Below are 16,736 nucleotides of genomic sequence, written 5' to 3'. Positions count from 1 at the left end.
ATAACATATCCTAGAAATTTTCTAAAAAAACAGAAAGTACCAGACGCAGTCAAGAATGCTGTTACATGTAGGCAAACACTACAGTAATAATTATTAAAATTCATATTTGTTTTGCGAATTCCGATTTCCGATTTGTCAGTATTTTTGGCGAAAATTTCACTTGCACTTTCTACAAAAATTTCAGTCAAAAAGTTCCTGTAGTACAATATACATAAAACGCGTCGCGAGACAGGACACAACCGAGAGTCGGACATCGTCCTGTCGATAAGGCAACGTCGAGCCCGGAAACGGTTGGCCTAAAATGTAAATTTGATTCCTTTTAATTTGTTGTAAGAACTATAAGTGTTGTGTCGTGTCTCGCGTCGCGTTATATGTGTATTATTGAGGTTCTTACGTTAGCACAAACCTCAAGAAATTGAAGTGAAGTTCCTGTAGATCTACCAGAAATTGCTAGAAGAAATACGCAAAAAGTTATTTTCAAAATTTTAAGTAGCGGTATCTCTATAGTAAGATTTTCCAAAAATGTCTAATCTTATAGCTAAATGTGAATTCTGTAATAAAAACAGCCTTATTTTAGGACCTCCCCGAAGAAGACCCAAACCAAGGGTCGAAATGAATAAATAAATAAATAAATCATAATTTTATCCTGACCGTAAAGTCAACCGAGGAGAGGAGAGGAAATTTTGTACTGAGCGGAGCTGTTAAACAGTTGCCCAGCTGTCAAAAGGTGACATAAAAAATATCCTTGAAATTGAGTTTAAATATGAAAATAAAGTTCTAAAAATCTGAAAAAAATCATTGTAGCTCAGAAAAAGGTGCTCTTTTGTATAAAACTACACTGCCCCCACTCGCATAACAGTCTCATTTTTGCTGAGTTTCCTATTCATATGGGACTGTTATGGAAGTGGGGGCAGTATAAAATCAATATAGTTTTCAAAATTTTAAACCCCAATTGTTTGGTCTGTTAGTTTTTCCATTCATTCCTTTAAAACAGCGTAACATTACTTTAAATTTCAGCGGAAGATAACTTCATAGTTTCCGGGGGATTCACCAGTAATGCCAGAAAATTTCATATATTTTAAATATATAGAACAAGCATGATCATTTGGGCGATCTGGCTTTTTATAGTATAAAGTAATATTGCAGTAGAACTTATATATTTAAATTCTGAAACATCAACAGTAACTTTTTCACTGAGTACAGTATTTTTCCAACTTTTAACTGTATTCTTAACAACAGATTTAACTCGGTATATTCTGTATTTAACATTTACCGTTCATCTGTAGATTTTGACAATTCATTTGCTGATCTTGTTAACTCATTTACAAAGTTTCAGCAAAAGAGATAACCGAGCTACCGAGTTCAATTTGCTGATGAGAACTCAGTAAAAAGCCGGGGTCCGCGGCGTTGTGGTCACACGTTCACTTCATAATTGGATGGTCATGGGTTCGATCCCAGCCCCGGAACTTGCTATTTTTCGTCAGTTGCTCTTCCCCCGGAGAGCGGCTGACACCTGACCCTCTTCTGAGCCTATGCTCTAACGGACCCGGAAACTTGGATATCGGCTAATGGCAACTCATAATGGACCCCCAATTTGACTGGAAAAGGAACAAGGTAGAAAAGTGACAGAAGCGCAAAGGCAATCAGTTCGATATAGTAGAATAAGAATAGAATACGTTAAGGCGCTGTACAAAAGTGTAAGTGCAGCTGCCTATTAGAATCGCTCACGCAGTGCCCTAGTGAGAAAAAGAGCTGTAAATTAGGTAAAGTGGTTGAAGAACAAACTACTCTGAATAAAAAATGAAAAGAATACCGAGATAATCTTAGTCAGGCTTATTCTTTATTTAACAACACATTGTTAGTTTTTAACTGCAGGATAGTTAGGATGATCATCCCAAAGAGGACCCAAGAGCACTCACCGTCCCCAGAGAGACAAGAAGCGTTTGGCCCAGGACCGAACTCAGGACCGGACTTTGTAGTTACTCACTGCAAAAGAAAAGCTGCACCTTAAGTTATTGAGCTCTGAATTTCTAGACAGGAGCTTACCTTACGGCAGATTTCATGTTCTGAACTCCGGAACATTTGGGAAGTTCTCTAGAACAACCAAAATAGTTGCACAATTTGCATTGTTCTAGAAGTTATAGACATGATTTAAAATAGAATAGTACAAACATGATCGATTGGGTGACATGGCTCTGTACAGTAAAACGAGCTATGTAGTAGAGCTTATTTTCTGTTCTCCGATAAGTTCTGGAAGACCCAGAACAGCTCAAGTGACCTCATCATATATGTTGACCTTCAATGAGATTTAGTGGGTATTGTTGATTACATATCTATATATATATATAAATGAGTTTGAAGTCCCTTTGAGGCAACAAAACTCACGAACGGCTGAACCGTTCCGGATGATTCTTGCATGATTATATTCGTATTTATATTGGCTGTGTTTATATGTAAAATAAGTTAGGATAATGAACTAAAAACTAAGAAAGTAGACAAAATGCTGATTTTTTATGGCCTGGGAAGAAAACCAACATGATCGAAATGAAACCAATCTAGAGTGCCATGCTGCAATGACCTTAATTGTTAAACCACCATAACTTGGCAGGACAAAGTTTGCTGGGACAGCTAGTCATAAATAAAAATGATAATGTGTGTTGTACATTGTGAATCCCAAACTCCAGAATAGTTTGGATGACCTAAGAGCCCTAAGAACACTCGCCGTCTAACAGGACAAGTCGGATAGATTTGATGACGTCTTCAGAACCGTCATAAAACAAAATCACCAAGGTTTAATGAAGGTTTTCCAAATCTCACAGTAACTAAATGAACTTCAAAGGTTTGCTTGAAGTACTGGCCTTGAAGGTCTCTTACAGGGTTCTAAGTTTATGAATAGAGTTAAGGTTGATAGCAACTTTTGTTAGTGCCAATGCACAAGACCAAATTTGTTATATTTGTTCTTAAGACATATCAAAATATACTGTATAGTAATCATGTAACCGGAACTTATAACCTGATTTAGGTATTTGTTTAACAATCAACCTACTTCATCCTGAAGGGCATTTGAAGTAATGATAAAAGGTCAGCCAAAATGTTGATTTCAGGGAACCCCATCTATGTTCAGATCATCGAGAGACAAACACAAGTAGATGTTATGAGCAGCCAAGCCGACGATTAATATGAAAAGACATTCTTCTTTCAATTCAATACTAACTCCAATCCTTTGGATATTCTGCGTTTTGTCCATCACGTCTCCCATAGTGCCCCCATCATCGCCTACCTCAACAGACTTAAACCGTATGCACAGCAAAGAAGATAAACTCCGCAACAACTGCCACGAAGACGCCAATATGTATTGCGAAAAAAACTTTAATTGCCTTTCTTCTATAGCGCTAATCCGCTAGGTCGCGCGATCGTCGTCATCGTCGTCGCCCGACAAAAGTTTGAGGTGCGACGATTTGTAGCAGCGGATTCCTTTAGTAGAGCTCTCTAGAGGAGATCTTAAATATTGGAACCAGCAACAACAAAAAACTCACGCTAAATATATGGGTCGAAAATCATACTTGAGAGCCAACAAGATTATGAAATGCACTTCTCGGGTAAGTGCGCTGCGAAGGCGGCCAACGACGACGGTGGTGGTGACAATGGTACTCCAAAAAGTTGTAGGCGAGGCTGCCGCCGACCAATGGCCATCGGCCATCAGCCATTGGCGGCATAATCCAATATTTGCGAGGTATTAAGTATCCCCAAATTCGTCGAGGGTGTGTGTGCTCCGCCGTCTGCTGCTCGCCGATGAACTGCATCTGGACTGCTACTCTGGTTGATCACTTACTTCACGATACACACTTTGATTGCCTTTGATGGATTATTGATGAATCTTCTTTTCTTCGGGCTGCTTTGGCTGCTAGTTATGCAGAGATGACTCAAATTTCCATAATCCAGTTAACAGATGACACTCATTTACACAATTCTTTTTCGTGAACACATAAGGTAAACACAGCGTTTGAACACTCTTGACAACAATTCAATTTCTTCGCTTTGAAATATAACTCCTTGAAATTTTGTTTCTTCTTAATAACACATAATCCAGGGATCCTTACGAAACATCCACTCACTCAGGTACACGCGTATTCTTCTACGGTCTAACGACGAGAACAGCACAACACTGAAAACACGGTGTAACACTTCCAAGTTCCGTAAACAAGTCAAAATCATAAATCCGTCCATAAACAACCAACAAAACAACGTTTTGATCCGAACCGATCGCGACGAGTATCCACGAGGAACTGAAGAGCAACAAGCATGATCGAGTTACGCTTCACGAGGAGTAAACAACAACTGGACTCTCTTCGCCTCGATCTGCATCGCGCAAGAGAGCGTAACGCCTGTAACGACTTTCTCCATTCGGTCGACTTGAGAGAGCAACAGCGCATCACATCGAAAGAGAATTCAAAACAAACGATATACCGAGCCCTGGTGCATTTGCGAACGCACTAAAGTCGATGAAGAGAAACGACGTGCGATCTCCCTGCGCTGCAGTGCGGGATCCCTGATGTTTAATACAGTGATAGACATTCGTTTAGCCGAGACCAAAAAAAGTGTCAGGAAACTCATACAAAAGATTTTATAATAAAACATTTTTATCGTAGTGATAGTATATCTAGTACTGTTTTATAAAAATGTGATACATTAAACTTACATATACACTGAAACAAAACCGAGGGTAAAAACCCTTCAAATGTCATTTTTTGCCTAGACATTCGTTTAGCCGAGGTAAATGAAAAATTGGTTTTCAATAGATTTTTTGCAATTTCTTGAGCATATTTCGAGCATATACTTTAAGGCAATTAGTTTATGACGTGTTAGCAAGATAATTGACCTTTAAAGTTTATTTATTTATGAAATTCAGAGAAATATTGTAAAAGAATATTCCGATAAGGAGAAGCAACGATGAACAAATTTATTTAAGAAAAAATGATTTCTGTAAACTCAAACGTAAGCTAGATTAGCAGTTTCGAAAATATGGCACAGAATTATTGTTAGAAATGTTCAAATTATTGCATAAAATGTCATGAAAAAATAGAGTGTATTGGTTTTTGGTTGGTTAAACTTTAAAATGGGATTGATAAAAGCTAAAATTAATAGTTCAGCATTGAAATAAAGACGTGCCCTAATGCCTGTGGAGTATACCTGTTTGATACAAGCATTAATAAATGAGTTAGAAGACTGCAAAGTGAAAGAACTGCAAGAAGTGTCAGATTTTGTGTACCCTGTTTATTCAAAAGCTAATACTCATACAAAAATGCAAGATATGGTCAAACAATTGGCTTATTTCATTCAATGTGAAAAAATATATTATAAATGAGCCTTAGTTGTGAACCACATTCATTTTTAACATAATTTATTTGAAAAGAATGTCTAAATTATGAAACAAGTAGTTCATGCTAGAAATTTGAATACTTTCCGTGCCATTTCTCGAAATATGAGCCGTCCAATGTATATTATTTCAGCAAGAATACAGTCTAGAAGATATTGGGAGCTATTAGAAGACGTAATAGTAGTAAACGCTGTGGTTTATGCAAGTGAAACCATCATATTTCATCAAAACAATACTTAAATACGTGATTTTTTGATGGTTTGCGTTATTTTTTTCTGTTAAAAACATTAATTTTCGTAAATTTTCAACCTGTTTTGGTCATGAAACTTTCATTAGATTCTTTTGAAACACTTCCCATAAAAATAACTACTTCAAATCTCAATTTGGAAACATTTACAATATTATGACATATTTATATGAGATTCATTCAAAATTAATATGGCAACACTTCTAAAACGATCTAATTCATGATTTACAAGTCGATCTATAATGCAGATCACCATACAAAATGACTTTGTTAGATATTTTTCGAAATTTGATAGTTTTTTATTATGGAATTCTAAAAATTGTACAATTCGGCTAAACGAATGTCTAGGCAAAAATGACATTTGAAGGGTTTTACCCTCGTTTTTGTTTCAGTGTATATGTAAGTGTGATGTATCACATTTTTATAAAACAGTACTAAACAGTACTATCACTACGATAAAAAAGTTTTATAATAAAATCTTTTGTATGAGTTTCCTGACACTTTTTTGAAAAATTTTTAGCCTCGGCTAAACGAATGTCTATCACTGTAGAGCGAGCGAGAACCATTCGGCGGGTTGCTCCATGCGATCGATTCGACCGCGGGGAATTGTGTCGGGCCTGGTTGGATGTGGACGGGACCGCCGCAGCGCGCCGGCCTTATGCTTATGCTGTGTGCTCGGTTAGGATCACCATCCCATGCGCAAGGCAGGCAAGCAGACGGGCAGGTTCGATCTGATCGTGCGCGGTTGGGTGGTTGGTTGAGGATCGCGCAGGGCGACCGATGGGTTGGTATTTTAGGCGCTTCGTGATGCAGCATCCAGTCCCAGTCAGTGTTTATGCTACAGAAGAAACTGGTTTTCTTCAGAAAAGACGTTTGCGGCGACGAGATGGGTTCGTTGCTGATTTGGATGTGTGTTGGCTGTGCCGTCGCAGATGCACAGCTTGCCAGAGGCAAGGATAAATGAAGAAAACGTATGCGTTGGGCTGTTGCATGAGCTGTAACTGGATGGCCGCAGACACGCAGGAGGAGAGAAGCGAGTGAGCGCTAGCGCGTCGATCTAGGCGACTGGCGATGGGTGATGAGGCGAATTAAAAATAATGCGGTTATAAGTGGAGAAAGAGCGCAATGAATGAGCGCGAGGCGACGAAAACGATGGTAATTGGAGTACGATGGAGCGGAAGAAATAGGGATTCTTCAGAAGCTGACTTACCGGATGGATGGATACGTTTGAGGATAAAAGTTATTGGCGCACGGGTGATTGTTATTCGACGTGAAGCCATGCAAGTTGGGAAGCGTCATGTGTGGTCTTGAAGAGAGTCTGAAAGCTCTATCAATCTTAACATAAATACAAAATGACTTCATATCGGTTGATCTATTCAAATTCTTTAATTACTTTATGGAATGAAGCCTTAGGCTAGCCTTTGCCTTGGGTAAAATTCACAGAAACAAAAGAAGAAAAAAAATCTTTATGCGCGAGTAGAAACAACCTGTTGGAAACCAATGAAATCTGTTTTATCGAATAATAATTTTTATCACTTACACAGTTTTGGATGTGTTCTTGTTATCTTATAGGGATTGAAAAATAAATGAGTTACGTACCTGAAAGTAGAAAAAAAACACAATCATTAATTAAACTCAAAATCTCATAGCAGGAACACTTGCACAAATCGTGAATGAAGTTGCAAAGATAAGTAGGTATATGTATCATCCATTTTGGCTTATTTCACTGTATAAGTCCCATTATCATCGTAGAAAGCGTCCAGACCTGAAACAGCTTTTGGTGGGGAGCCTAGGATACTTTCCTGAGCGAACCTTATCCCTCGGTGCAGGTGAACAGGTAGCTCAAGTGGAGTAAGCCTAGGCGTGGCGGGGGTTCAGTAGTGGGTCTTGATGAGGCTTTTCTCCAGTCTACAGTTAGCCTAGTGGTTAAGGCGAAACTGGAAGCATTTTCTCATTTTTTCGGTTTTTGATTTTTTATTAAATAACGAAGCAATATTTTCAAAATCGGTTTTCGTGCACATGTAGAGTATGGATCAAGGAAAGTTGGAAAATGTTTTCCATTTTTTGCAGAAACCATTTTTTTGTGAAATTTTGTTCAAAAATGGTTTTTGCAAAAACGGGAGATCGCAGCAATCCACGAGCGCGCGCGGACGTGTGGGAAATGTGTCTGTCAGTTTTTTTCGTGTCCGTGTAATTTAAATTCGGCTGATCGATTTGTGAATTGGTTGAAGATTGTGCTTAAATTGATTAAAAATGTTCGGAAACCGATACAAAAAGGTGATTAAACGTGCGTGCTTGAGAATGGTCCGGCTGTTCGACTTATGTGTTTTTTAAGAGGTTCTACCGGACATCGGATAATATGTATAATGTAACAGCAGTTGCTATTGCAGAGAGGAGAAAGAAACTACAGGAGGCTACCTAAAAATCCGGTGAGCATGTTCTAACTTGGTTGGGATTTGGGAAGATGTATTTTTAAGCGATATATGCTGGGGTACTGCTTTTTTAATTGACAGTGATTTTCGATTTGTATTTGATTTGGTAGAGGTTGGAATTTTCCAGCATGGTTGCTGGGACTAGATCGGCTTGTCTCTAACAAATCCGTGTGTTTAACCTTCAGCGGTGGGACGGGGGAGAGAGTTACCGAACTGTCTTACTAGCATCATCAAAGAGGTTTCCATATTATTACATACCGCGACTGGGATGAAACCTGACGACAACGAGATGATACCCAGTAGGAATAACGATATGGGTATGTGTTAGGATGTGGTGAGGGCAAGGTAGTTTTGATTCTGTTGATGGACTTATGAACTTATCCACCGATGAACGGAATTCGCTCTGCCCGGGAGTTTTGATACTGGAGCGGGGTTATTTCCAAACACAATTGGACGATTTTAATTAGAGATGGCCCGCTCTAGTGTCGAAATTCTAGGACCGAGTAAGTTCGGTTCACCGGTGGATGAATCCATACAGCGCAGCGGTGAACTCAGTTCATTTGGTTTGCGGTTTTGGTGCAAGTTGGGGCAGTTTCTAATAAGAATCTTGATTTTCTTATTGGGGGTGGCCCTGCTGAGATGTCGGGGTTTTCGTGTTGGGTGGCTTTAGTTCGCCGGTGGAACCATTAAGTATAATAGTGTCCCGACAGCTTTAACTTTTATGTGTGATGTGGAGCACTAGGGTAGTGGGACCATCTGGGCGAAATTTATGTTGCGGGCACTTTTTCGATGTAACGCGATACGCGGTAAGATACGCCTTGTTCAGGGACTATTGTCGGTTGGTTTGGAGTTTCGGCCTTATATCTGAAAGAGGCCTGTCTGCTTTTGAGGCGCGTTTCTTTCTATGTGAGACCTATCTGCGTCCGCCTACGCATGTTAGAACAACTATTAGAAAGAGTAAGTTATCTGTTAGGAGTGTTGACGTGTGTGGTGGGTGGATGCGGGTAAGCCCTGCAGAGGCGGAGACGTGTTTGTTTGTAAAAGGCAGTTAGGCCCTTTTTGATTACATGCATTGTTAAAATAATACTGTATTCCTGACCATTCCTGTACCAAACTCCTATTTCCTCTCTATTTTCGAGGGCGTCGGTGAGTCGCTGGCACTTCGATAAATAGTTATCCCTTCCCTACTATCCCTTCCCATCCACATAACGTGTTTCTTATCGTTTCAGAGAGCGATCAATGGCGCTTAAGCCTAGGCTTGTTAGCCAGGACACAGTGTAAAAGCCTGTGCCCCATCCCGAACTCAAAAAGGCCCATGGAGTGACAAAATTTCTTAGCTATGTCACTCCCAACGTTGGTGTATACTAAAACACTTTCACTCACTCCAACACAACTACATGATTAACTCAAATACACTTACAATATAATCTTGTCGCATCACTCGCTTATAGTGATTCCCAAATCATCCCATTCCAAATATCCAACTCCTTGACACCTATGGGAGTGTCGGTGAGTCGCTGACCTCTTGTAAAGTAGGTGTCATATCATCACATCCTTTCCTATCCTCGTAACGGAGAAGATGGGCGTGGCCGGCAATGGAAGTTCTCATGTCTTTTTTACTTCAACCTCTAGTTGGATAGCTGTTCCTTCCCAAATAGCATTCCATAAGCAATTAGAAAAGGGGTATTAAAGTTTTAACATGACAACTTTCAGTATGCAATCTACGAATTACTCCGTTACCACGCAACGCAACGCAACGCAACGCAACGCAAAAATGGTTTTTGCAAAAACGAAAAACATTTTCCACTACAAAAAAATCAGAAGATACCTTGATCCATACTCTACATGAGCACGAAAACCGATTTTGAAAATATTGCTTCTTTATTTAATAAAAAAACAAAAACCAAAAAGTGAGGAAATGCTTCCAGTTTCGCCTCCAGTTTAAGGCTATGGATCGCCATTTCGGAGACGATGGGTTCGATTCCTCACAATGTACAAATCCATGCAATTCTTTATTACACCAACGAACCATGCCTCAAAATGACTGACAACTCTCAGGTCATTTTGACAGATGTTGCATGAGCTTGAACAGGACGGCAACAAGTTCGATAAAGTATAATATGGTCCACTGCACGAATTTGTTCTGGCCTGCTTACTCTCACACAGTGGCGTCTCGTAACCTCATGTTTTACCTGTTCAACGACCCTAAAACTGACAATTGCAAAGAATTTACCAACAAAATTGAATTAAAAACGGACGAAAACAGCTATTCTCGTCATTTTATACTAACTACAAGCTAATTTGTTCAGAAAACTCAAGAATTTACACTTTGTGAACAGGTAGATTTGAGGTTAGGGAATCGCCACTGCTCTCACAGGCCACCGCTCAAACGTCAAATTTTTGATGAGAATAAGCAGGCCAGCAAAAAGTCGTGCAGTGGACCATATAATCCGACTTTTTCGTGCATGTGTGTGGTCTGTCAAAATGAGCTCCTGTGCATGCATCGCTTCTGATGGGATGAGTAAATATTGCAGCATAATCAATCGCGTTCGCTATGGTCTTGCGCGAAAATGAAAACAATAGATGCGCGGTGCTTAGTTTTGTATTGTTTCTTGTTGTGAATGCATATGGTTTGGATCATTGGTTTGTCCTTTGTCGCGTTCAGTTCATTCCTGTATGAAATGGGCTTAAAGCTTCTGCTCCCTAATGGGGTGGAGACGCGCGACAGGATTTCTTTTATTAGACATGTTTTCATATAGAAAAGTGGTCGGTAGTGCGCGAAAGTTAGTGTTTATTGATCCATTGTCAGATCACATCACCAACCATAGGTGACACCTAGACCTGGCAATGTACCCTATCCTACTAACAAAAATTCCTTCCCAAGACAATCGTGGAGACACTACTGGGATTCCCGGTCTCTATAACAACGGTTGTCTTACTAATATTCCCTTCCCTCCTCGATGACCGTAAGGACGTGGCCAGCGCCGTTATTGACATTACTTGTGAGTTCTCGAACTGTGCACATTGAGAATAGTAAGCTAGTGCCAAGCCCTATGCATTGATTCCTTGTGCAATTTCGATTGCTCTGGCCAATCACGGAGTAGCAACTACGAATTGTGCGGTCATCTATGCTCATGCTCATGCTCATGTGTGTCGTCTGTCAAAATGACTTCTCAGGTCAAACATTTTCATGGCCATCTTTGTTAGTGTAATGCAGAAAGTCAGACGAAGAAAGCCCTTCATCGCTACTGGCGGATATGAGGCACTGTACCTCAAGCCATAAACGAAAAAAAAACCCAACAACAACAACAGCAAAGCCCTTCAATAGCCTTCAATTAGTAACTGTGGAAGAGCTCAAAAGAACACTAAGTTGATGAGAGGCAGACAGAATTCCTGTGGAAACGTGGAGCTGTATAGAAGAAAAAGAAGAATAAAAAGAAGAAGAGCCTTTTCAGAAATTCCACACATCCTGAAGCAACTTTGTAAAAGCGACATGACATCGCTCTCAAAAGTGCCTCAGCCCAGCTAGGAGTACCTCTGGCGCATCAGGAAGGATGCCAATAAGTTCCTGATTATGGTATACTGGTAACGGATTTGCAAATCTAGATGGTACACGCTTAGTTAATCACGCACAGGAGAGCTGGTAGCGACGGCATTCTATCCTCTTAGTAGAGTCGGGTGACACTGACCTGAAAGGGCGGATGAGCGGAGCTTAAATTATCGCTTTCCGTCCCATAAAACCGTAGCGAAGCTTTAAAGTACTCTTTGCAATTTCCCATCGTAATAGGTTGTTTTACCTCACGCAAATCTGCCAGGAAAAGGCCTACTTTCCCACACCAAATTAGCAGTGCTGTAATGGTTCATTACAGTACTGATTTGCATTGCGTAATGAACCATTACAGCACTGTTTTCAGTTTTGATCAACTTCTTGCTGCTTTTAGGACGCAGTTTTGAAAAAAAAATGTGACAACTGCACAGCATAACCTGCTATGATCAGATATCCTTAAACATGGCTATGAACATCAGTGTGCAGTTTGATGAAAAAGTTTTGTTAAAAACTATCCTAAAGCGGTAATTTATGAAATTGCAAAAAAAAACGTACGCAACTCGGTGCAGAACTTGATTTTTACAGCACTCGTCGTAATTATTCTACTCGGCAAGCCTCGTTGGATAAATGTACGACTCGTGCTGTAAAAATGTTCATTCTGCACCTTGTTACGTAAACTACTATTCCCGACCTGTACCCAGGTTAGCACTGATTCGGCTCTGAGCTCTGTCCTCATAAGGGGTTATGCCAACCCTCGCTTGGCCTCTCTTTTTGCATAGATAGATAACCACCAGGATCATTCGCAACTACTTCACTGTCAGAGAGGGATGGCGACTTTAACTCTTTGAAGCCGGAATATTTTGTCTTCGCTGCCGCAAGCTTGCTGGTCTCGAACACGTGTCTTATGCTCGGTTTCATCGCCGGGGTCATATTGATCCCTTCGGCTCCAAAGGGTTAAGGGGTTAAGAGAGGGCGATAATTAACCCGGTCGCGTGAATTGGATTGGGGAGATCGTCACCAAGAGGAGCTCAAAAACCAATCAGAATCAGCACGAGACAGTACAGCACCGTAAGAGGAATCGCTAGTGAGTGGCGAAGACCTTACGTAAGCACTGAACCGCTACAGAAGTCGTCTACCAAAAGTGATGATAGTCCCCAAGCACCTGGACGAATTGATCGGCTACAGCAGCGGGCGGAACAGTATCAGCAAAGACTTTAAACAAGGTATGGCGAAACTCCGAAAGTCAGTGGCTCTGGGCAAGAAAGAATACGAACGCCTGACCCGGTTACGGAGCTCGGTAGATGCGCGCAAAGAGTGGATGTTTAGCCAAACGGACAGCTTCTTTGCTGGAAGCTCGGTGGTGTCGCACGAAACAATTTAGCATACATGAGACGTAGGGGAGAGAGCAAACCAACCAACGGCTCGAGCTACATGGACTAAACCTGCCGAAGAGGCGCGGTACGCTGGGGGCAAGAAGCGCTCAGCAGAGGATGGCGGACCGCCGAGGGCGGAGGGAACGGTATAGCAACCAGGCTCCTAAGCCGGTTACAAAGCGCGCAAGGGGCAAGAAAATCAAGCCCCAATAAGTCAACCTCAAGAACACCAGGAACTAACCAGACCAAGAGAAGAAGAGTCTTTGGATCACAATAAGGAAAATAATGCCATTGAGAAAAATGGCTAATCCAACTCGCAAACGTGACGCTGGTCTTCAAGACCGAGACGGACACGTACACCGAAGTGTTTAGGAGCCATGAGAGGCGAAACGGCGGATGTGAAAAGCTTCCGCCCAACCAGGACAGAAACGGAACCTTCTACGAAGAGGTCCCGCGTGAGAAAGTGCAAATATGAGCCCTGACGGTGGAGGCGACTGTCCAGCGTAAAATCCTGGACGAGATCACCAACGCTGAGGAGCTTGCAGTCACCCTTAAGCCGCCAGAGAAAACGCTCGACAGGCAAGCCCGGTTAAGCTCCAACAGCAGGGACGGCAATCCAGGAGCTTGGCGACGGCTGCTTTCTGCTAGACTACTAATCCCAATTCAAGGGTCAAGTGACCCATGCCGAGGAATAAGTGATCGAGGGGTGAATAAGAGATTGTAGTACCTGGACACCCCACAGTGTTTTGTCCCAATTCTGAGCTCTGGCGATGCGGATCTTGTTTCCCGTGCTACTCGTAGGATTCATATTGTTCCGTCGTGGAACGGTGATTTTGCGGGTGATCGGAATTCGGGACCGGTAGTTCGATTCAAGGGTGGACTGTAAGACCCTTGCTTCCAATGGCACAAGAAAAAGACGGTTGATTCACTAGAACTTAACTATTAAAACTATATTTCGTTGTTTCGGATTTATGTACACGTCGGGGTCGAATCTATTAACTTCGGTCGGTTGATCGCGAACTGTTGCGGTCGGAGGTTGAAAGTTGACTTCTTCGGTCGGTGGTTGAATCGAGACTCTTCTTGTCGAGGAGCGTACGGGATGAATGAAGTGGAAGGAGAGGAGAAGGATACATGTTTAGCGTGGTGTTGGAGGAAAATTCCTTGCGAACGCTGTTGATTGGTTCGGTCATCGTCGTCGGCGGCGGACCCGCTGTACATGCGAGGGTCGATCCTTGCGTGCATGTTCGTTCACGTTGCCGTTGGATGGACAGTTGGACGGCGTGGACGACGGGGTGTGTGATAAGGAAACTAGGGGCAAAATATTGGCGGGTATTCCTTCGCGTTGGCGCGAACACATATTATGAGTACAAATAAAAAAAAATCTAGTGGTAGCGGTAGTGCCAAGGTTTACTCATTCGTGAAAAGTGGGCTAGCTAGGTCTCCGTTAAGGAGATCAGAAGGAGGTCTAGGAAACTGCGCACGTAGTGCCAGCGTGGGTAATCCCATGTCCTCCCCGGCTTGTGTGTCGGGTGCAGAGTTGTTAACGTTAATCAACGATTAACGCCGTTTCGTTAATTCGTTAACGTTAATTGTAACGATCAACGATTCTTCCGTTGATTTTTTGGAAGCGTTGATCAACGTTAACGTTAACGCGTAGCGTTGATTTAACGTTAACGACTCCGTTAATTTTACGTTAATTGTAGTACAAATTTAATTTGGTCAGTGTTTCATCTGCTTGTCTAAGATATCACATAAATCACAGACAAATAGATGTGACACTAGCGAAATTTCAATCTCATATACCTCATGATCCTGATTACTTAGAGAGTTGGTGTCTTCGGCAAAGTTGTTTGGCTGGTCAAGGACTAACCGATAATATGACTTAAGTTTCAAAATTCCACCGCTAGGTGGCGCTAGTGAGCTAACAAATTTTGTTTTTCATATATATCAGGAAAATTTGCAAAAAAATGCAACTAGCGCCGCCTTGCTACAGAAACTTGAACCAAACGGTGATTATTCTGAAAGCCCTTGATCTACCAAACAATATTGCCGAAGACACCATCTTTCTACAAAAACAGGATGCTGAGGTATGCGAAATTTAAAATATGTTTGCTCTCTAGCGCCGCCTAGCGGTGGAATTTTGAATCTTAAGTCTTATTATCGGTTAGTCCTTGACCAGCCAAACAACTTTGCCGAAGACACCAACTCTCTAAGTCAGTGCTTCCCAAACTGTGCGCCGCGGCGCCCTGGTGCGCCGCGAACCTTTCCCAGGTGCGCCGCAGGATTTTTGTTTTTGTGACGAAACAAAAAAACAAACTCTTTATTTGTATTGCGGAACACTTTTAATTTTTTTTATGGGTAAAACTAGTGCCGATCACATTTTTTTAAATCTTTTCTGACTCTTCGATTGTTCCATAGGATTTCTGGTATCCTATTTAAACATATCAATTTAAACCACATTTTAAAACTTCAAGTTTTTGAAATTGTTTTTGGAATTCTTAAGCATAAGCTTAGCTTTTGATTTTACTATATCTTGTCCAAAGTTTTAATTTCATGAACATTATTTACGTTCTTTTCAGAATAATTACAAGGTCTTCGGAACAGCTTAGTGGCATGCAGGTTTTCCGATCTGGTAGTGTGAAGAGCTAGCTTTGACCTTTTTGAACCGGACTGTTTCATCAGTATTGCCGCAACCTCGCTGAACTCGTTATGCTCGGTTTCATAAATGGGGTTATATATGGCCAATCCAGGACCAAAAAGTTAAGTTGAAATTTATGAAAATAAGTTCAATCAAAGCCCACCTGGCAGGTCTTTACAATCTCTTCATGTGTCCCAGTTTGCCGAAATTTTCCGAAATAATAAAAGTGTTGCTTTGCAATTTCCGCAAAAAGTTGAAGCTTTGGTCAAGCTCTGTGTAGTCATTTTCATTCAATAAGAATTCTTTAATTATTCCAAACGCTTAAGAATTTTTGACTGAATTTTGGAAATTCAGCAGCTTGTTTTACCTGTACATCTGAGTTTCTTCTTTTTTATTGAACTTCTATGATGAAATCAACATGAATTTTGGAATAAATATTTAAACCATCTTTGAGAAATTAATTTAAAAAATAGTTTTCCAAATATTGAATTCTGAAAACATGATATTAGAGAAGTGTTTCACGATTTTGTCTTGCACACTGTAAAGTGAAAGTTGCCCAAAATTTAAAAAAAAATGTTAAAAACTTTGGTGCGCCGCGACATTTTTGGAAATGTCAAAGGGCGCCGCGATAGCAAAAAGTTTGGGAACCTCTGCTCTAAGTAATCAGGATCATGAGGTATATGAGATTGAAATTTCGCTAGTGTCACATCTATTTGTCTGTGATTTATGTGATATCTTAGACAAGCAGATGCAACACTGACAAAAATTTCCATCCCATATATCTCAGGATCCTGATTACTTAGAGAGTTGGTTTCTTCGGCAAAGTTGTTCAGCTGGTCAAGGACTTTCAGAATATGGGCCGTATGATTCGTGATTTCACCGCTAGGCGGCGCAAGAGAGCGTACAAATTTTACATTTCACATATCTCAGCATTCTGATTCTTTAGAAAGATGGTGTCTTCGGCAAAATTGTTTGGTAGATCAAGGGCTTTCAGAATAATTATCGTTTGGTTCGAGTTTCTGCAGCAAGGCGGCGCTAGTTGCATTTTTTGCAAATTTTCTTGATTTATATGAAAAACAAAATTTGTTAGCTCACTAGCACCGCCTAGCGGTGGAATTTGGA

Source organism: Aedes albopictus, chromosome 3 (genome assembly GCF_035046485.1).
Source record: "Aedes albopictus strain Foshan chromosome 3, AalbF5, whole genome shotgun sequence".
NCBI classification, from domain to species: Eukaryota; Metazoa; Arthropoda; class Insecta; order Diptera; family Culicidae; genus Aedes; species Aedes albopictus.
This window is presented reverse-complemented; position numbering follows the sequence as displayed.